The 23,878-nt window shown below is 35.2% G+C and overlaps 1 protein-coding gene across 32 annotated transcripts in view; it reads right to left on the bottom strand.

Annotated features, from left to right (window-relative positions):
* Positions 1–23,878, bottom strand: part of PTPRD (protein tyrosine phosphatase receptor type D) — a 1,327,869-nt gene that overhangs the window by 1,286,042 nt on the left and 17,949 nt on the right. The gene's annotated exons all lie outside the window — the stretch shown is intronic.

The following is a 23,878-nucleotide window of genomic DNA, read 5'->3' on the forward strand; positions in this document are numbered from 1 at the left end:
AAAATAACAAATTCAAACAAGCTATACAGAATAGGCTTTGTCCTAGATCTTAGCTGTAACTTTGTAACTACACTTTTTGATGTATGAGTTCTTCATGATAAAAGCAAACAAGTATCATCCATTAGTTGTGCTAACATCTCTCATTCTTACTCACCAAAGGTTAACACCCTTTAGTCTTAAAAAAAATAATAAAATCCATCTTCTTTCATCTTCACTACTCAGAATGCCAGTGCTTCCTCCTGGAGAATGGCTGTACCTTCTTTTGTCTTTTTGTCCTACTAAATTCACAATTATTGAGGCAGACAGTGTTCTGAGAACCTATTTCACTTACTACAGAATTATGTTAAAAAAAAAAAAAATCATAACAACAGGCTTGAAACACAAAATCTGTCTATACTTTGAACTTCATAATAATGCTTGGTATTTGCACTTGCCCTCTTACCCCACACACACTCACCCCTCAAAAAATGAATTCTGCAATCAAAATTCAGCTCTACAAATTCTAATGATGGCAAAATGCCTATAGATAATCATTCTGAAAACTCTCATGAACAGCTTGAATTGTAATTCCAGCAAACATAACCTTAAAATTCTTAGCATGATTGGCTTGAACTTTATCTTTTAATTCCTGGCTTGAGATTTTGCATTATCAAAAGCAGACTTTTTTTTTTTTTACTTTTTTTTTCTGATTTTTCTAAAATTTATGTCTTAATTGTGCGCTGCAGTTCAAAGGATGCAACCAGAGAAGAAAGGGCAAATGTTACTACTCTGCCTTACTTTTGCGCTAGGAAATATTTTCCTCATCATCTCTGCTCAAGTTATCAAAACTTTTCTATAATCACAAACTAAAAGTTAAGAATCGTCTACGTGTTGGTCTTAGTGTGATCCCTGTTTCTTCATAAGAACATTACCTGGTCATTTACACCCAAAACTTAAAAAGAAAGCAGAATTTATTTACAAGCAGCATTGTTAGCTTGCAGTGTTGAAGTAGAAGACAGCCTAAATTGTTGGTGAAAATTTTCAGAAAAGTTTAAATCAAGAGAGTAATTCAGTATGCTCCTCAAGAAAATATCAGGCTCAGGTCCCAGCTCTTCTCTCACAGAGCAGTATCTGCTCTTGTTGATCTCTAATTCCCAGTTTTACTCCCTTTCCTGTGCAGGTATATCTGACACACTTTAAGGTTATGGAGAAAACAAACAAACAAAAAAACTTCAAATGTACACGTCTGATCAGCATACTGTATGATACAAGATTGTTATAGTAAATATAACAATTTATATAAATAAGGCTTGTAAAACTTGCATTCAGAATTATTAAAACATTCAAGCAATGCCAATCACTGGGGAGGGAAGGAGGGAGGGAGGGAGGGAGGGAGGGAGGGAGGGAGGGAGGGAGGAAGGAAGGAAGGAAGGAAGGAAGGAAGGAAGGAAGGAAGGAAGGAAGGAAGGAAGGAAGGAAGGAAGGAAGGAAGGAAGGAAGGAAGGAAGGAAGGAAGGAAGGAAGGAAGGAAGGAAGGAAGGAAGGAAGGGAGGAAGAGTTGTATTATGTTTTAACTTTTTAATCTTTCTCCTTCCAGTTCAGTATAGTAGACTGTATAAGGAGAAAAAATAAGTGATTCAGAAATGAACACACGGTTGATTTAAAATTCCAAGTACCATATGTACTAATAAAATATATATATAGCCATAGATAAGACAACCTGTTACAATATAATTGGCACATGAAAATGAATTGTTGAACAGGTGCAGTGAAAGGAAACATCAATTAGAATGTCAATTGGAAGGTCAAGAAATCAATTAAATGGTTAATGAAATATTTCTGGAAAATTCAAAGACAAACCCATTATATAGAATCTCATCAGAATATGAGCTAGAAAATAATTCACAGAGATGAAGAAGCAAAAGAGTGAATATGATGTATGAATTCTTAAAATCACTGTCAGTCATAACATTATTTGTTTTCTTTGTATGTAAGCTGCAGCTTAACTGGCAACTGTATTGTATCACAAATGTCAGCGATTAAAGACAGATAGCTATTTCTGGCATGTAACAGTCAGAAAGACGCAAAGCTAATCCTAAAGCAATTAGTCTCTCTGTGGCAAGAATCCTAATATGGCATAAAGCCACATTTTCTCCTGTGCCTTCTGTCTCTGGTCTCCAGGATAGCAGATGTAACTATGAGAAAAGTAGAGGAAAGCCAACTTCTCTACTACAGTGCCAGGTAAAGGATAATAATAATAATAATAATAATAATAATAATAAATAACTTTGCTTCTGTAAAATCTTCAGGTAACTAGTAAGGCTTTTTTTTTTGCATGAAAAACTGTGAAGAGTTCTGCTCTCCATTCACTCAGACAGGATCTTAGGACTGTAGCCTGAAATTCCACATTTTTTTTAGTTAAAGTTCCGAACATTTGTAATGCATAGTTGTTTCATCTTGAAAACAGTAATGGGATGATCAGTAATTCAAGAGAAACTTCTTCAGAATACAGCATCTTTGTTCAGTTTGCAAGAACAGCAATATTCAATCAGACTGAGGTGGAGGCATGAAGTTAACACAGTACCCATATTCCAGCAATGGACATAAGTCTCCCACCTCATAAAGAATAAGAATAGGTGTGGTGGTTTTACCTTGCTAGGCAACTGAACTCCACCACAACCGCTCTCTCCCTCACTCCCCCTCCTCAGAAGAGGAGGGGAAGAAGTAGAGAAAACAACAACTAATGCGTTGATATAAGGATAATTTAATTAAAGGGAAAAATAATTATTAAGGAAAAATAATTATTAATTAAATAATTTAAATAAAGGAAAAAAGGGAAAGGGGAAAAGGGGGGGGGGAGGAAAAACAACAAAAAACAAACAAAAAAAAAAAACAAGCAAAGGATGTGTGGAAGTGCAGAGGAAAGAAATTACTCTCTGCTTCCCACAAATGAGTGATGCTTGACCACGTCCTTGAAGCAGGGCCTAAACGCACGTAGCTGGTGTTTGGGAGGACAGACGTTTTCACAACAAGAGCCCACCCCTCCCCTCTTCTTCCTTTTTCCACCTTTTATTGCTGAGTGCGACATCATATGGTATGGAATATCCCTTTGGTTGGTTTAGGTCAGTTGCCCTGTTGATGTTCCTTTCCCACTTTTTGCCCACCCCCAGCCCCTGCTGGCACTGGGAGGGTTAGACAGAGTCCTGATGCAGTGCCAATGTTGCTCAGCAACAAACACAACACTGGTGTGATACCAGTGCTGTTCTAGCTACAAGTGCAGCGCACAGCACTTTATGGGCTGTTGCAGGGAAAGTTAACATCCCAGCCAGACACAGTACAATAGAATATTTCTGATGGTATCTCATAATGTTCTTCCACTTTTCAAATACTTTTAGTTCATGGGATTTCCCGAGTGGAATGTGAATTATGCAGTAAATTCTATTTAACCTCTCCTCTAAATTCTTCAATGTGTGCCCTTGAATATATCTAAAATTTGCCACTCACAGCATCGAAGTGCATATTCGATTTGCACAATGTGCAGACCTCCAGAAATTTATTACCCCTTGCATGAAAAATTACAGCCTTTTCATTTACACCATCTTACACATACTTTGCATGTGATAAACCCTACTTGTTGTAATTGAAGAAGCAGTGAACAATCCATGACACTGCACACTTCATTACATCTCTTTTAGTTATGTATTTTCTAAGCTAATTAGTCTTTGTACCTTCAGCTATACCTAAAATACTAGGTGTAGTCCATACATTTTGATTATTCATGTTGCTTTTTTTTAATGGAATCTTTTTTTTTTTTTTTTTTGGGAGGGGGGGGTGGGTACAAACGACCAGAACTTCTCACAATTTTCAAGCTGTGATAAAACTTGGATTTATGCAGTAGTATAATTATATTTTCTGTTGTGTTCTTTTTTACTTTTCTAATCCTTTCTAATATGTCACTTTCTTCTTTGACTGCTGTCATGTTTTCTCCATGAAATATCTATGTCAACTTCAAGACCTTTTTCTGTATAATGATGGGCACTGAACCCAGCACTTAATTTGTGAAATTTTATCATTGGTGTTACTCACCAGTACATATTTGACGGCACTCAATTTCACCTGCCCTAATATTGTTCAGTCACTCAGTTTTGTAAGATTCTTCTATTATTCTTCAGTCACCCCTCATCTTTTTACATGCAATAGCTTTGTACTGTCAGTGAACTTTCTCACCTCACTAGCTGAATCTTCCGGAGACTTCATGAATGAATATGATAAAAGATACCAGAACAGATACCTGCAGAACTGCTGTGGTGACTTCCCACATTGCAAGAAATTGTCTTTTATGCCATCAATTATTTATCCATACCAGAACTTTCTTTTTACTCCATGGATGTTGAGATTCCTTAAAAAGTCCTTTTGGGAATCCAGGTAGTCTACAACAATTTATTTATATATTCTTCAACTCCTTCAAAACACTCAAAAGGAATTTAAAGTGAGACTTCTCTTTAAAGCAAGCTTACTGTCTCCTTTCAGACAGATTACATTTATTCCATGTCCAATAATTGGATCTTTCACAGTAACTTTCAGTCCTTTGCCCACGAGAGATGTCAGACCTACAGATCCGTATGTCTGGAACATCTGGAACATCTTTCTGAAGACTGTCAACTCACTTCCTGTCTCACGGTTCTTAAGTACCAGGGATGTTTTACATGCCATTGTTAGTAAATCAGTTGTTTCAACACTGAGATAGAATTCTTAGGTGAATAATATCCTATCCTAGTAGTCTACTTATGTTTATACTATATTTATGCTAAAACATCATCACTGCTATCATAACACAACGTATGTGTTAGGTGTGTTTGTACCATGACATCCTCCTCACTGTTACCAATCCTGTACTGAATATTTTCCCACTCCAGACCATGTAAAAGTATTCCAGTCTGGAAGTGTTCATAATTTCTCTTACAATGAATACTAGCACAATGAAAAATGATTTTCCTTGCAATATTCTTCCTCTTTCTAACTCCTTCTTTAAAATCACAGTCTTACAATATGAACTACAAGCTTTGATTCTTTTATCTAGTAGCTCCTCAGACACATTTATTGTTTAATCTGATTATCATAATTTCACATTCAATCTGATCAAAATTTATTTTACTGATATTTGCAATATTAGTTTCAATATATTTCTTTTACTTTACTATTTGGACACATCAACTTCCTATTGCTGTCTTCACTTAGAGGAATATTTATATTATGAGATTCTGAATTCCACACAATTATTGAGTCAAAGTTAAAGGTTGTGTTGTTTCCTGTGGCCTTTGCAGACACTTGCTCCAAGATACCATCACTGAGAATATGTTTGTTTGCTTTTATTTTTTCTTTTTTTCTGTGTTTCATGTCCTTGTATAAAATTTGCCCAGTCCACTCGGTAACAAGTTGCCCAATACAACTGCATGTCCAGGTCATACTGGTTTTCTCTTGTTGAAATAAATGTCACTGTCCTCTTGGATGGCTTGTAAACAGATGTGATCCTGCTTAGGTGTGGCATCTGAATGCAAACATGTCCTGTATAACTCACTAAGATAAATTAATTTCATATGAATCACAGCTCTTTTGGGGCATGATTCCATTACACCAATGGAAGTTTATTTTTCTTATGTTTTCTCCTGTTCTGAAATGGCAACGTTCCAATGAGTAACAAGACTGCAAGCTGGCCAGAATTTTGAAGCAGATATCCTTACAATTCCTCTAAAATGAGCCAAACAAGAAATAAAAAGAAACTTAAACTAAAATAGATTTTATTTAGACTGTAAACTAGAATACTTAACTATTCACGTATTAAAAACAAAAACAAACAGCAACAAAATCTTAAAGTGACTGGCTAAGAGAACACAGATATGAAAGGTCCACGTGTAAGTTTCCCTTTCTAAGGAGCACACAGACACAGTCACTTTCTGTCCTACAAAGTTAATTCTGTCACCTCCGAGACATGGGACTCTGTTCCGTGCTCCCCTACAGTGTTCACTCAGTCTTCGTCTCTAAGCTACAAGTTCCCAGCTATAGGTCACAACATTCTTGACTGCCCTACATTCCTGCCTCTGAAATCTTTCTTGAGAGTGTTCAAGATCCATAAAGCATCAAAAAAAAATGCAGTGTTCATAAGGAGATTTAACAATGTTGTGAATAAAAGTACCGTAGACCAATACCTCTTATCCCACCCTGTGCCCTAAGGAAGCCATAGCCAAGTGGGAGCTAACAGAGGGAACTCTCAACACGTTATTTTTTACCTGCATCTCAATATTTCATTAAGAAATTATGGGAGTGTTTCTTAGCCCAGCAAACATAATCTTTGGTTGGAAAAATCACAATGTCATGTTGAATAATCTTTCATTTGGTTTTAGAGGTTCTTATTAAGTTTATAAGTTCTTGTCTGTGTGATGACAAAGCAGTCTTTCCTACTCTCTTGAAGCATTTTTTTTTTTTTTAAGTTTTAAGATCCTCTTTGATTTCAAGTCTCTGACTTTGGGAAGAGCAAGCCTGTAGGTACTTTCTCGCGATTACAGAGGATAAGGAAAAGGCTGAGGTTCTTAATGCCTTCTTTACATCTGTCTTTACTAGGACCACTTATCCTCGGAGTACTCAACCTCCCGACCTGGAAGTCTGGGATGGGAAGCAGAAGAAACTCCCCCCAGTTCAGGTGGAAACAGAGACCTGCTGCTCCACCTGGACCATCACAAGTCCATGGGGCCAGATGGGATCCACCTGAGGGTGTTGAGGGAGCTGGCAGATGTGATTGCTGGGCTGCTTTCCATCATCTATCAGCAGCCACAGTTACCCAGGGAGGTCCCAGACAACTGGCTAATGAGACGCCCTTCTATAAAAAGGGTCATTAGGAAGACTTGGTGAACTACAGATCTGTCAGCCTGACCTCTGTGTCAGGAGAGGTGATGGAAAAGATCATCTTGAATGCAGTCACACAACATATACGGGATCAGGCCCAGTCAGCATGGGTTCATGAAAGGCAAGTCCTGCCTGACCAACCTCATCTTCCACGACCAGGTAACCCACGTGGCGGATTAGGGAAAGGCTGTTGACATAGTCTACCTAGATTTCAGCAAGGCTTTTTGGCATGGTCTCCCACTGTATTCTCCTGGAGAAGCTGTCAGCCCATGGCTTGGACAGGTACACTCTCTGTTGAGTTAAAAATTGGCTAGACAGCTGAGCTCAGAGAGTGGTGGTGAATGAAGTGAAATCTAGCTGGCGAACGATCATCAGTGGTGTTCCTCAGGGGTCTGTATTAAGGCCCATCCTCTTTACTGTCTTTATCAATGATTTGGATGAGGGAATTGAGCGCACCCTCAGTAAGATTGCAGACAACACAAAGTTGGGGGGAAGTGTCAATCTGCTGGAGGGTAGGAAGGCCTGGCAGAGAGATCTGGACATGATGGGTCAATGGGCAGAGGCCAATGGGATGAGGTTCAACACGGCTAAGTGCCCGGTCCTGCACTTTGGCCACAACAAGCCCATGCAGCACTGCAGGCCTGGGGCAACACGGCTTGAAAGCTGTGCAGAAGAAAAGGATTTGGAGGTGCTGACTGATGCTCACCTGAACATGAGCTGGCAGTATGCCCAAAGGTTGCCAAAAAGGTCAACAGCATGCTAGCTTGTATCAGGAATAGTGCAGCAAGCAGGACCAGGGAAGTGATTGTTCCTCTGTACACTGCTCTGGTGAGGCCACGCTTTCAGTACTGTGGTCAGTTTTGGGCAGCTCATTACAAAAAGGACATCGAAGCCCTGGAACATGTCCAGAGAAGGGCTAAAAAGCTTGTTAAGGGCCTGGAACACAAGTCCTATGAGGAGTGGCTGAGGGAACTGGGGTTGTTTAGTCTAGAGAGGAGCAGGCTCAGGGGAGACCTTATTGCTCTCTACAACTACCTAAGAGGAAGGTATGGGGAGCTGGGAGTTGGCCTCTTCTCACAGGTAAGTAATGATAGGACTAAAGGGAATGGCCTCAAGTTGCACCAGAGGAGGTTTAGGTTGGAAATTAGGGGACATTTCTTCTCAGAAACAGTAGTCAGACATTGAAACTGGTTGCCCAGGGAAGTGGTGACATCACCATCCCTGGGGGATTCCAAGGAAAGGTTGGACCTGGTGCTTAGGGACATGGTTTAGTGGGTGACAATAGTAGTAGGGTGATGGTTGGACCAGATGATCTTGGAGGTCTTTTCCAACCTTAATGATTCTATGATTCTATAATTTATTGTCCCAGCTGTCTCATCTTTCCACAGTTTCACTTCCTCTTTGTTCTCTTACAGCATCATCTTCAGTTAATCCCTTCATGTTAAAAATTGAAAAAAATTACCTTGGTAAAAGATTTAAGATCAAAATTCACACTGAGAATAGGATTCATATCATCTAACTATAGTTTATAGGACTATAACAAGTCTATGTAGCCTTCTTTTAGTTGGAAACACATATGCACTTCAAAAGTGTAATTTACCTGACCAGTTTCAGAAATTTCTGCAGATGAATCAGATACAAATCATTATCTAGAAGATGGTACTTCTCTCCAAAATAAAGAGTGTATACTAAAGGCAGCAATTTAGTAATCTGTCGCATCCAATGGAGGCTTTGGTAATTTGTTCTTTACTAAGTTATTTGCTTTACAGCATAAGCTACAGATTTAGCTCTAAAGGGAGTCAACTTTCTACCTTTATTGAAGACAAGACTAACAAGAAATAATCTGTTTTAGAATTAACCTCATAGCTTCATTAGATTATTTTGTCTATTAATTTGGTAGGTTGATAACTTTAAGATATTAATTTATTTACTAAACCCTCATTCTGATGTCAGTTTGATCACTATAAAATTCTAATTGTCTTAAAAAATATAAATTAGCTCATACATGCACTTACCCTTTATAAGAGAAATCCAAACAAGCTATACACACTGCTGATTTTTATTCTATAAAATTTTAAAGTGACTGAAAATCTGAGTATAGAAATTTTTGCAATAAGCTCACAAGCCTTTCAATTTCACTTTCAACTTAATATTCAAATAGAAGATCTTGGCAGATGTTCACTTCACAGTGAGAAACACACACACACAAAACAAAACAGAACAACAAAACAAAGCAACTGAGCTCAACAAAGTACACAAAGCGCAGTTGTATTTTTATTACTGGGTGGAAAAAAAAGTAATAATTTGTAAACTACTTCATCAAAAACCATCAAAGACTGTTGTATTGCATTGTAGGATCATCCAGCTATGGAAAATTATGTATTCTAATGATCTTAACAATGTGCTTGAATTTGAGAACTACGACTTTAATAGCACTTTATCAACAATATTAATTAAAGTTTGTGCTTGTCAGAAACACGTAATCTTGATTCTTTTTTCTTTTTTTTTGAATATAAAATGTCCACCAATTACAAGTGGAGAGTAATGACATTAAAAACATTTGTAAGATCTGTATAACTAAGAGACTTAATTTTACTGAGTCTCACAATTAATTAAATGCACAAATAAAAGATGCTCTTAAAATCATCAGTTTTTCTATGTCTACACAGCAGAGAGATTCCCTTATTTGAAATACAAATAACAAGAGACTTAAAATCAATTTTCTGTGCCTGAGGTTGCCTTTTTTTTTTTTTTTTTTGAATGTGTTAATAGGGAGATTTTTTTGAAGAGAAGAAAACAGATTGAAGTTAGATTAGGGGAAAAAGAAGCTTAAATCATATAAAATAACTATTATAAAAGTTGCTTTAATTTCCTTTCATTTTAAGGATTGTAATGGTACTGATTTCAAAACTCTTTGAGGCAGAATTTACCTGGTGACATTCAGATGGACTTTGACAGGCTTCAGAGGAAGGACTGTACAAACCTCAAGAAGTTCAACAAGGCCAAGTGAAAGCTCACGCATCTGGGCTGGGGCAATCCCAAGCACAAAAACAGGCTGGGCAGAGAATGGATTGAAAGCAGCCCTGATAAAAAGAACCAGGTGGTGTTGGTTGGCAAGAAGCCCAACATAAGCTGGCAATGTATACTTGCAGCCCAGAAAGCCAACTGTATGCCGGCTGCAGAAAAAGAAGCATGGCCAGCAGCTCAAGGGAGGTGATTCTCTGTCTCTATTCTGCTCTCCTGAGACCCCACCTGGAATACGGTGTTCAGCTCTGGGGCCCCCAGCACAAGGACACAGATGTATTAGAATGAGTCCAGAGAAGGGCCACAAAAATTCTTCACTCAGAGGGTTGGGAAGCACTGGAACAGATTGCCCAGAGAAGTTGTGGATGCATCATTCCTGGAAGTGTTCAAGGCCAGGTTGGATTGATGGGGCTTTGAGCAACCTGATCCCATGAAAGGTGTCCCTGCCCATGGGATGGGGGGGAGGGGAAGGGGGGAGAGGGGAGCAGAATTAGATGATCTTTAAGATCCCCTCCAGCACAAGATATTCTATGATTCCATGATCTTCAAAGCTAACTAGTTCCAAATGTAAAAATAAAAATTAAAATTAAAATAAAAACAAATACATCTCCTGAGACCAACCTTCTCCAAGAGCTTAGCAAAATTTCCAAAATCTTCTGCAGTAACACTCCTGCCTGCTAAATTCCTACACACTCTGTTCTCTCAAAATCTGTCTTTCATATAACTTTACATTGCTTCGTCGTGCTAGTGGTTCTTATTTTCGCATGTAATACAGTTATTTTGTGGATCTGGGGAAGGAAAGGCAGAAAAGAGCCCAATTTCTCCTCCTGGCTCTTTCACAGAATCGCTGATATTCTACCCAGATATTTTTATGTCCTAGAGAATTGACTGATGTATGAAACCCCTGTTGTTTCATGGATATATCATCCTTCTCATCTGTTTGATAATGAATCTTTTGTGTTTATATTTGATAGCTGCTCAAAAAGCCCAGATTTTTAGGAGTTTTAAGGAGGAAAAAAAATGGTATGACAAGTGGAGAAGATTTTGTTTGTTTTACATTAAGAAATAGAAAACTACATTATAAATCTAAGGAAATATTTGAAGAAATATCACTACACCATCACAGTATCTTTGTTTTTGACCTATGCTGTAGAAGCTGCCACTTTACTGAAAACTTTTGGACATTACCACCAATAGTGATAGTGAAATAGTCTGTTCTCATGACAAGTCACTGAATTAAAACTTTCTAAGCTTCCACTTTCCTCTCAAAATTTAAGCTTGCATATTCCCCCACCACCACCCCCCCTTCTTTTTTCCCCCCTATGTCTAAAGACAACCTGAAAACTCATAACTGAAAACTGGTGACATAACTTTCAGCTATCTTTGTTTTTATCTTATGTGCTGTTATGGAACAGCACTATTTATACCATAAAAAGTTTGAAAATTGTTCAACCTGTGTGTTTTTTTTGTTTTGTTTTGTTTTTTGTTTTTTTTTTTTGAGGGGGTGGGTAAGAATCAGAGGGGTGGTATCACGAGAATTTAGTAGATAGGTCAGGACACCTGATTTTTCCTAGTCAGATCTGTGGATCAAAGAAAAAAATAATAAATAATAATAAATTAGGTATTTAAGGTTACTATAGGACAAGCCAGTATTTCATGATACCAGCAGGCATTCAAAATCTACATCTCAATATTCACTTACAACAGATGTTGGATTCATAGAATCATAGGAATGTTTAGGCTGGAAAAGACCACTAAGATCATCAAGTCCAACCACTAACCGAGCACTACCAAGTCCCTAAGCACCACATGTACATGTCTTTTGAACACCTCTGGGGATGGTGATTTGACTGCTTCCCTGAGCAGCCTGTTCCTATGCCTCACAACCCTTTCAGTGAAGAAATTTCTCCTAATATCCAACTTAAACCCCTCCTGGCACAACTTGAGGCCGTTTCCTATTGTCCTAGATTCCCTAAAGTCACATCAACCATTTTGACACATGGGATAGACATGATAGGTTATTATACCTAATGCACAGCATGCACTGAGATCCTGTTATGCTGTCTGCATTCTGGTCACAATTTAGAATATTTTTATTTGTTTTCAAAAACTAGGTTTACATTCTGACATGTATTTCTACATACATTGTGCCTGTGAAGTGCACAAATCCAGGGACAACAGACTGAGAATTCCATCAAAATCCATACAATCAGATTGTATTTATAAAGTTATCTCCTATGAACGGCTTTTCAGTAGGTAAAGCTTGGGCTTCATGATTGCCATCTAATTTCTTCTTAAACTCCTCTACTTCCAAGTACGTATTCTAGGAAGAAAGAAAGAGTACCAGTGCTTTGTTGCTTACATTTACACAGAAGCAATGTTTTAATGCATTACTGAAGCAATTAAGAAATAATTTACCAAAATACATATAATATTTTTATATATCTAAACAATAGCAATAAATTGACAGAAAAGTGACATGAATTGATGTTTCAAGATCAAAAAATCTTTGTTGCTTGTATTTCATTTTGAAGCACAACTATATGAGTTATTTTTTAGCACATACTTTATAAATATGAATTAAATGAAAATTAAAAATGATAACACACTAGATATACACCTAAGACAGTTAATCTTTGATGGAAATAAATGCACTTAGGTCTTAATAGCAGTTATAACTTCTGTTGTGTGCACGCAAGGAAGAAAAACTAAATATCAAGAAAAATACTGCAATATTACATACACAAAAAGTCTTATTACCCACAAATTAAAGCATATTTTCAGAAAGAAGTAACTAGTTCATGCATGTTATTGAACTATTTCAGTTGCATTACCTACACCATGCTTTTTCACATTTTAAAGTAAAACATTTTTATTTGTGCTAATACTCTTCTGTTGTACATAGCAATTTCCACTAATGATCCAAGACCTAATAATTTTGTCAATGGAAATAATGTAAATTTCTTTACGATTTTAAAAGATTTAGTCCACGGTGTTTATTAGGTCAATTGTCATTTTATTGACAAGAGATAAAGTACAAGACAAATAAGGGCTTGATTTTTGTCTCATCAATGTAAAAGTTTCAGGTATGGAATTTTGCCATTATATCCCAACAGCTTTGCTATGCTTATTGTCAAATTAATGCTGAAGTGTGGCACAGAAGTAAAAAGACTCAGGGCATGTATTGTGAACATAATTGATGTATGCCGATGACCGCTGTTCTGAAATGCTAAATGCAGGCACTAAAATGCATCTCACTGTTTTGCTGCAAATACACTCAAACCCCCAAAGCAATAATCTAGTAAAATGAAAGTACAACACAGTACAAATCTGAAGACCTACCATAAATATATATCACACATTAACTATGTGTTGTGTACTGATTTTTTCACTGATATTTCACTGTCTCACTAGACATTTCGGCTACTGTTATATATCTGAGATGCAGCATGACATCAGTATAAAAATCTGGATTCACCAGTGTAGAACCTTCAAAAGTAAATACTAATTACCTGTGGTTAACTAATCTGTCCCAGCATAGTTACTTTTTACAGTAATTATTTGTTTGCTGTTTACTAGCAAGAGCTCAACAGATACTCTTCTTAACATTTTTTAGGTATTTACATTCAAACACGATGCTCTTATCAGGAATGCTGCTACTAAACTGCTCTTTTATTCACTCTATCAGAAAGTTAGGCACTGTACATGCATTAAAACTTATGCCATTTAAAAATAATGACTCAGCTATAGAAAACAGCAGCACAAAGATCAACAAATTCAAATAGGTTTTTAGGTAACCTCCGGCTGACCCCTTGGCTTGCATATAGAATTCAGGTGCTTCGTCTCAAGAGCGTGGTCCTGAACCGACATCTCTTTGACTGCTATCTTGATGTTGCATCTATGAGGGTCCTTACTGAAATTAGTATATCCAAATGTCTGATATCACATCAACAGCTGAATGCTTGAATTAGTGTCTTTTTTTTTTTCCCATGTAAATTGTAGTTCTGTAGCGACATTCAATCATCCCAAACAAACTCTCAAATATACATTGATCTAAAGCATACTCAACTCACACTGAAGTCAAAGAACTTCACATTCTCAAGCAAAGTACTCAGTTCTTGCCTAATAAGATTTCCACTGGTATTGTCATATATATAATAACAACATCTAAATTATGCACTATAAGAACATTCTAAGTACATGAACTGATAGATGACTGGGGCGGGAATAGCAGGTAACTATCATTGTCTGAAGTTCAGCTTTGTCTATTTGTATAGCTATCACAATTATTAATAGTGATTAGCATTACAATAATAAGTTCAGGTTCGAAGCTATTGCCATCCATGCAAAGATGAGGTCACTGACTTAGTAAATTAGTCTGAGTAGCAAATACAAGAAATCCATAATGGACCACTTTGCCTTTGCTCCTCACAAATCTGCCACAGCTCAAGAGCACATCAGCTTCTGTGGGAGTGCAGAACCAGCCACTCCACGGTGCTAGACCTTCAGCTGCATACCCTTTCTCACCTTCGCTTAACTGAGAAGATATAGAAAATTATAAATGTGTGGAATATGTTTATGAATAGACATCTCCATCATATTGTTTATGAGGTAAAAAAATAAAATAAAATAACAACAACAACAACAAAAAGAGTATTGTCTACAAAGAGGTTTTGGTTTTCTTTTTAATAAAACACAGACATATGTTAGCCAGATAAAATCTGTGCAGTAGATGAAGGTTGGCATACATTTCCCTCATCTCCTACCTTAACTATTTGTCTCCTTTATCAACACATGTGTCACAAGATTCACCATGAGAAGATAACTGGAGTGGGACACAAAATTAATATTTGGAATAAAATTTTCCATCTATCTATGTGAAAGCAGAAATCTACACAGAAAGTTTCTCAAATGCGTATTTCTCCTCGTGAAGGAAGGTGATTTATATAGATTATTTCTTCTTGATAATAAATGTAATACCTCTGCCTGTTAAAAATATATATATATATATTTCTATTCTGCATGCATTGAATACATAACAAACACAAATAGACTTCCATTACATCTGTCAAAAATGACCATTCAGTACCATTCCCTTTTATTTCCATTACACAATTTCCTCTTTCTGATGAGGTTATCTGCCCAGTTTTCCTGTCATACCTGGGCTTGCACTGATTCTGTGGACCACCAACGCAAAATATTCCCCTTATAAAGAATTGAGATATCTGTGTAGATGGGGTATTGCTTTCTAAATAGGTCTCTTCCTTGGCGCCTTGATTTTTTTAGGCAGATTTGAATTTTAATATGCAGCATAAAAGACGACAGCTACACTTTAGACATTGCTAACTATTGGTTTTCTTTGATGAACTACATGAAATGAATTAGGGAGACTACCCCAGTACAGCCTGAAAATGACAAATTGTCTGGAAGATGTTAACTATCACACACACAGAAAAACACATTTGGATCTCTACTTCCAGACTGAAAAGTAACAGCTCCAAATATTAAATTTGAAGTAGAAAGTCAACAAAATGACTCCTTAAAAGTTCAAAAAAAAAAAAAAAAGAGATCCTATCAGCTATCAGAATTAACAAGAATTCTTTTAAGCCGATAAAAATGCAATCATGAGCATCCTAATTTTTGTCTTTCAAAGAGATGCATTGTTTTAAGCTACAAGTAATAATTTCCTTTTTTTTTCCTTTCCAAATTTGTCATATATCTGTTTAAAAAGAAACTTACGCAAGATTATATTAGGCTTTGCCAAAGTAAAACAACTCGTTTCAATTTAACCATCAGAAATCAATGTAAAGGAGAGAAAAGCCGTTTATGATTTGTGTGCATATGTAAGATACATATTTTACAAATACATGTGCTCACGTTATATAAATACATGCAGACATTTAGTTCATATACAAATAATTCTGATTCTGATTGCTACAGATTTTTTCACCTATGAATTCTGTATTAACCACTTATTTCATGAAACAGAAAATAATTAGAATGTTTCTCTTACTTAAAAAAAATGAACTCAAAGTACCAACTTTGAGGATTTTTTTTATTAATCTTTAAATCAGTAATTGCCTCATGTGTCAGTTTGTGCTTGCCATATCTGTCTGCCAGCAAGAGACAGTGACCACTTACAGTGATTACAAATGTAGTATATATGTCACTTCTCCACAAGAGTTTGTTGGCAGCTTTGATCGACTTCTTTTTGATTACACCACAATCACCTCATTCCACTTTAGCTACTCTCACTCTCTCTGTCTCTCCAGGGGTTCAGATGTCATTGCTGTATACCTTAGCAGATGAATCAGTTTTCCTTCTGTTAAATCCTCTTCCTGGGAAGATGAATCTACTCATCGATTTTGACCAAAGACTTTTTTAAAATGGGTAGAACAGACTTCTGACCTTTCAAATGATCAGATTAAGGTGGTTATTTGCACGTTATTAAGTAATCAGGGAAAAAAATACATTAAGAAAGAGTTTAGTTCACAGGCTATTTTGCTCGCTTCTAAAAACTGTAGTGCACTGACAGCTAACCTAGATTCCATTTCTCCCTTTTCCTCTGAACCACAAGGGAAGCTAAAATGCATTTTCACATTGCATTTTGCCCAAAGGCTCTCAGTAAAATTTAATTTTCTTACTGCATTGATTTTTCCGTTATAAGTTGTAACAGTCTAATGATATCTCATAAGAATTTTTATTGTCGAGAAAAAGGGATGTGAATGATTTAGCAATAGTAACTCCAAGTGCTAGAGGATTTATTCTTATTTTTTAAGAATCTTCCATCTGTCTTTTTGATGGACAGTTGTTGAAAAAATCTATGTCATATTACCAGCCATCTGATGGCCTGAAGACAGTTTCTGTAGTCAGTTTCTTAATGGTAATACATGATCCAGTTTTCTCCAAAGCTCTTCCCTACTGTTAATTTCTAAAAATCAAAATATGCTTTCTAAATTTGGAGATGAATATCGTGCTTAAAAATTAATGGACCACATGAAAACAATGTAACTGAAGAAAAAAAAAAGGCATAACAGTTTCTGTCTTACAGGCTACACTACATTCACTGAAGGCTGACATCTTATCCTCATTACCCCAAATACTTCAAGTTTGTCATGTTTTTGCCCTATTTTGGACAAAGAATACATCAAAAGAATATGACACGTTCCCTGGGAAAGGAAAATTTGCAGGTTGACTCTTTCAAAACAACTGTATCATCACCAAAGCTATAGAAATCATGTCTGAAAATTCATAGTATGGTAGACTAGGCAACATAAAGGCAGTGCTGGAGCAAGTACAGCAGAGGTTTTGAAAGAGTCCCTGTCATCCATGGCTACAAGAAGTTAACTTACCTATTTCACTTTGTCAAGGATTAAATAGATAGTTAAACATACAGATAGAGGAAAAAAAAAAGAGTTCCAATTTGAAAAAAAAAAAGTACCAATTTACATTACATTATTAGGTTAAACAAATTTTAAAAACTAATGTCTGTTTTTCTTAGCAAATAGTAGTTTGATCAGTATCTTCCTCCAGCTTTTCTACAAACTCATAGTAGGCTGGAGAAGCAGGCAGATCTCACATCCAGTCATCTCATCTGGGTTCTAGAGAGGCACATCTGACTTTTTCTGAATCCTGGAAAATAAACTAAGCTCAAGAACATAGACATTACAGAAAAATAGGTACCCACTACAATTCCCTCAAAGTACCTAAGCAACTTTACAAACTCAGTCTGTTACTGGTTTTATTTTTTTTCCCCTTGAAAAGTTTTTTCTAAATCATTTTCATATAAAAAAAAAGCAGATTTTTTTTCATAATGTTAACATGCTTTTCTAAGAGTACACAATTTTCATCATAAATTGATTAAATAAATATAAATAAAATAAATATATTTTAAATATAAATAAATATAAATATTATAAATATAAATTAAATATAAATAAATAAATTGACCAACGTCAATTATATACAATCTTCAATTGATTATATTGATAAATCATCAGTTCATCTAGGTTGAAAAAGACCTTTAAGATCTTCAAGTCCAAACATCAACCTGACCTCCTGAGTCCTTTCACTAGACCACGGCCATTGGTGCCATCTCCACACATCTCTTAAATACTTCCAGGAATAAGGGCTCCACCACTACCCTTAGCAGCCCGTTCCAATGCCTGAAATATGTTGCGTCTGGAATAAAAATTCCGTCAAGTGTGCTAAAACACTTTTTAAAACTGAATCTTAACTGAACTTCTGCACTTGTTGGCACTACCCACATTTACCTGTCATAAAAATAAATGAACCTAAATACCAAAAAAAAAAAAAAAAAAGGAGTTTCATGTAGCATTTTAAATTCTGTACGTTGTGACTATGATTTTAAACACAAGCAGTTATCATACAGTTACAGTAAATGTGATATCATAATTAGACCAAATATGTTCACTATCCTATGTTAAGAATGGGCATAACACAATTTCTTTATACTTCATGGGACTGACAAGTTTTATTTGTAAAAGAGAGCTAGATATGAGTATGACTTTATTATAGAAAATATTCATCAAGATTAGGTTCTTTATGGTTCAAATACTATGGAAATATGTCTGGTACAATAATTTAGAAGACGGATTTTGCATGCTTTCATGATCTGTGGATTCTTTTTTTTAGCCAGCATTTTCTCTCCTGCAAGATAGAACTGTACATCAATAGGCCTACTCTACCAGAGAAGCTGATGCTGACATTCCAGACTCTTTATTTCTAAAGCTGCTGGACTGTTAGTCTCTTTCTAAATAGTGGGCAACCCACTACATGGTTGGGAGTGGGGGTGGAGTGGGGTGTGGAATCAACCTTTGCTAGTCGGTACCTTTTTAAGTGTACAAATCAACCCTATATCTACAAAACAGCACTTTAAATTCAGCTGAAATCATTTTTTTATATTTCTTCCCCTGATGAGATTTAGATGCAGAACGGACTTTATGCTAATAACAGGCATCCTGAGATAGTAGGGAATGTCAATCTTCTCCCCTCCTCCTGAATCTGGCTTGTAAAACTTAAGCAAATCAGAGCATTAACGCCTAACACAAGGGAAGAATACCTGTCAACACAGTCACACTACTAGCAGTAACACTAAAACAAAGCAGTTACAGAGCAACACTCTTGCTTCCTCAATTCTCCCATCAGTATCCAGGAAGTTAGTTCTTCTCAAATGAGAGATTATCTCAGAACATCCATACTCTCTGTAACCAAAGGCCAGACTGAGGTCGTCAGTCAGACCCTTTAATATTCAGTATTTTCCATTCTTCTGAAACCTGTCAATACCAATGTAAATAAATAAATAAAAATAGATAGTCTGGGGTAACAATATAAATAATCAGTCTGGGGTCTCTCAGTTTTGTCATAATGCTGGCAATGAGAAACAAGTTTGAGATTTGAAATTGTTTAAACACATTCATCTCAGTAGAGATCACATGGCAGGTTACAATCCTTAAACTTCAGAAGAGATATCAACCTCATTCTGTGCACATAGCACAGTTAAGGGCAGGCATGATACAGTCTGATCAAGAAACTGCACTAGTAAATGCATGTTTCTGGGATGCACAAGGTGGTGACATACATTTCTTTTCAAACTGAGAAGTTGGGGGAAAAAAGCAAAACAGAAAAGAAAAAAAAATACACAAACAAAAAAATTAGCTGCCACAGAACTGAATTAAAATACAGAAGTAAAGAATACATTTATTGAGAGGTTATTTTTACGTGCCTATAAGGACAAATGCTACAGAGCAAAACGTACAACATGAATCTGCCTTATACAGCAAAACATACTAATAAGTATAAACAGAATTTGGGTTAAGATCACATCATGTAATTAGTTTTTACAAAATGTTCTGTTGCACGTGAGAAAATTATAGTTTGAAGAACACAGAATGTTTATCTTGTAAATATCTAATTTGATGCTATAGAATTTCAAATGGTCAGATAAGCCTAGTCTAATTTATAGCTCAGGACATGGAGAGATACATATCACTATTACATAGTAGTAATAGCAACTATTATGGGCATACAATGGGCATACTGGACAAACAATATTAGTTATCAAAGTACTATTATTTATGTATTATAAGTATTAATAGTATTATAAGTATTAATAATACTAATACTATATAAATATTTGTGTTAAAGTATACTGCACTATAGAAGAATTGCAAAGCAGCTAATAAAGATATGTACACAAAGGGATGTGTACATTCAGTCTATCCTCTGAAAAAGCCATCTGACAGCTACAGCATATGGAGGATTAAAAAAAAAAAAAGAAAAATTTAAAGGTGATTGTATCTATGCAAAGTGACCTTAAATTCTAATTCAATAAAATAATTTTTAAAATACACCTTTAATTAACTAATTTCAGAGACGATAAAATTAGGGTCTTACAACAAAAGCTGATTGTATTGGATGTGTCTATCATTGAAAAATCAGAATTAGAATTCTGCTATATTCATACACAGAAGTGTAGTCCTATTTCTTTAAGTGCTTTAAAATGTTTAAGACAGTATAAAATTGCTGTAATCACACCTGAAAATGCTGAAAACAGAAATATCTAATGGGGTTTTACTAGGGTCATCTGTATTCCACTGTTTTTATTATTATTATTATTTATATAAAAAATCTAGATTGATATATATATATATGTATTTGGTAATATAAAATTCAGGGACAACTGCATACTTAGCAAGTAATAAGTCAAGTTTAAATGAATTATGATTTTCTCTGTATCTAGGTTGACAAGTAGAGACTGACTTTTAATGCTAACTAATGTCAAGCAATAAAAGCTGAAAATAAAAATAATAAACATGATCATTTTATGAACAGATTTGTAACAAAATAAGCAAGGTAACAAGAAAGAAAGGAGGGAGGGAGAGAGGGAGGGAGAGAAGAAGGGAGGGAGATGCTGAATATCTGATATTAAATATGTCAGAGCCAGATCAAAAAACAATTTAAAAAACCTCAGAATTCCAGGCTACAGATGAGTCGTGTTGCAAATTCATCTGTTATGCTCTTCTTTGAATATTGTATGAACTTTTCATCACAAAAGTAAAAAAATAAAATAAAAAATTCTCACAATCATTCCAGAAAATGTAATTAAAATTAGTCTGATTTTATAGGTGAGAGTTTGGAATAAATATGAAAAATAATTTCGTATTTATTCCAAGCACTCAGCTATAAAATCAAACAAATGAAAATCCTTATATATTTGTGTAAGAATAAGAACACGATCTAGCACACCAAATTTAACAGCTTAACTTAAGAAACATTTTTAATAAGGTGGAAAAAAACAAACAAAAAAACCTACTATGAATAAGAGCAAATTATTCAATTTAAATGAAGAGTATAACCTATAAAGGTTAAAAACATATATACAAATTTATATAAATATATAAAAAGTATAACCTATAAAGGTTATTAACCTATAAACAAAAACTCCTGGGCAGTTTCTTCTTCTTCACTGGCCAACACAAGCATGGAGTGGCCTTTTGCTTGCTACCTTTCTTACTCAATAATTAAGTTTATATGAAGATTTGACGACCTCTTGCTTCACTCTGAGTATGTTCTTTTCCATGTCAGGAGGAACAGATAAAAACTGAAGCCAGTTAGAGGTACATCTTTACATGTATCTTCATGTTACCACATTGCCTCTTACAAACCTCCAGAATTTAGGGCATTGGGCTCCACCTCAGGCACATACGGGTTTGCTTACCAAATCACTCATACCTTGTTTAACCAGTTTGCATAGCCTGTTTACTTTTTTTTGGAAATCTCTATTTTGGGATATAAAGTAATAGTATTCAAGCAACAGAAGTTACAGGCAACAAGAGGTTTCATATATACCTTACATATAGTGTTTTTAAAACTTTGATCTTCTGTTCCAGTACTCATAAAGAGTTGCCAAATTATATTATCGTACAAATTACAGAATCCTTTAGCTGTTCCTAAGGACCTCAATTCTTCTGTACCAGGAAAAAAACATGGAGCTAGAAATATAGATGAGAAAATATTTACATAATAAAATGTACTTTTTACATCATAAAAATATATTTCACTGGTTTTCTTTGTAAGCCAACATCAAGAACCTGAACTAATTACATACTTGAAGGGGTTTGTCACTATATGCAGCTGAAGGCAGTGGTAGTTGCCTGTTTGCATGTGTGTTAACTGCTCTCCCATATATACAGGTGCACACATACAACTTCAGGATTCACTTCTTTTTGGTAGATCTCATTCTTTTGATTTTTTTTTTTTTATATGTGCCTTTTTTTTTCCCTGCTTATTCTTTTTAACTTAGTTTAACAATTTCTCTTCTGCTAGCAAACACATTCTTGATTTTTTTTTCTAAATTTCTACATACACATGAATAAATGCGTAAAATAAATCCAAAAATGCTCTACAAAAAATCCATATCCGTGGCACATAAAGAGATTCCATTTAATTCTTCACTTTAGAAGAATAATACTTTATAACTGAAAATAACAAAACACATAGTTTGTTACATATGATGGCATTCCCTTTGATGAAAGGAGTAGCATGAACCTACCATAAGGAACTCTAAAGTTGCAACTCTTTTATTCTCAGCACTTTGACCAGGAATCAATACCATAGTTGAGGGTCATTAAGTCAAAAGTGATCTCAGATGTCATTTTCAACTGAAGTGTATTAACAGCATTATTTTTTGGCTCTTATTTTAGCAGTTAAATTCTGCTCGTGAATACCAGACTCATTCTCTTAAACAAAAAAAAAAATACACAACACAAATCAAAGCACTATTTTGTTCCAGTGAATTTGTGTTACCTACTTCCCTCTTCCCCCCACTTAAAAAAAAAAAAAAGCCATTAAAAATTTCTTCTTTTACAAACAGACAATAGTTATCAGTAATACTGTGCATTGCATTACCTCCTATGAACTTTTTTTTCTTTTTTGGCTGTATCAGCAACTTTAAATATAAGCAAAATCAGAGAATATTTTAATACTTAATGAATAATTATTATAAACTGGTGTTTTTCTCAAACCATTTGATGCCCAATTGAAGTTCGTTAACAGTATAAGTTGAATAAATGGCTCTGAGCCTGACCGATTCAAATGATTCCAGCAGTGAATGGAAGACATCATAATACTAGAAAGTCACACCGCTGACATGTTTTTTCATCTAACAAGGCATCAGAAATGCTCCACCAACTCAAAAGTCTTGGTAAGTACAGGTAAGTTTGGAATTAAATAGTTTAGTGACCATATACTGAAAGATAAACATTATTTTGAAAAACACTTCTGACATCACCAACTCAGAAGTAACCTACTTGCTTACTTTACCATTTGCACTTCAAGAGGTAAATATATAAAGATTTTACTTCTACACTGTCAAGAAAAAGAAAAAGAAAAAAAAATGCATAGATTTCTCTTTCAATGTCTAAGAACAGCTTGGTTTAATTACTTAAATAATATTGTTTTTCATCATTTATAATGCAAACCATATGTCAACCTCTACGGAGGAAAAAAAATACTAATCTAATCATGTTCTCCAGTTCTCATCATATATTTTTCAAAATGTATACTTGAAAATTAGCATAGGATCTTCAGCTGAAACTAAAATCTTAATTAACACTTTAATTCCAGTACAGAATCTCTCTTAAACTAGGAGCAAACCTAACTTACACTGCTAACTATAAATTAATGGGTAAAAGTTTAATACTTGGAATATGTCAATGATTCTTCCAAGATCAATAAAAACTTTTCTTAAACAAGGCATTTTGACAGGAGAATTTGAAAATAGGCAATACACATGTAAATAAATACCCATCACAGAAAGAGAGGTAATGGAACAAAAAGCAACAACAAAAGCTGAACACTACTGAAGCCAGGGATAGAAGAATGGGGGTTTGCTTAATCATATTAATGATTTCTAAATAAAACAATTGTAATTATTAAAGCCAGGAATGAAAGA

This window comes from Anser cygnoides, chromosome Z (genome assembly GCF_040182565.1).
Source record: "Anser cygnoides isolate HZ-2024a breed goose chromosome Z, Taihu_goose_T2T_genome, whole genome shotgun sequence".
NCBI classification, from domain to species: Eukaryota; Metazoa; Chordata; class Aves; order Anseriformes; family Anatidae; genus Anser; species Anser cygnoides.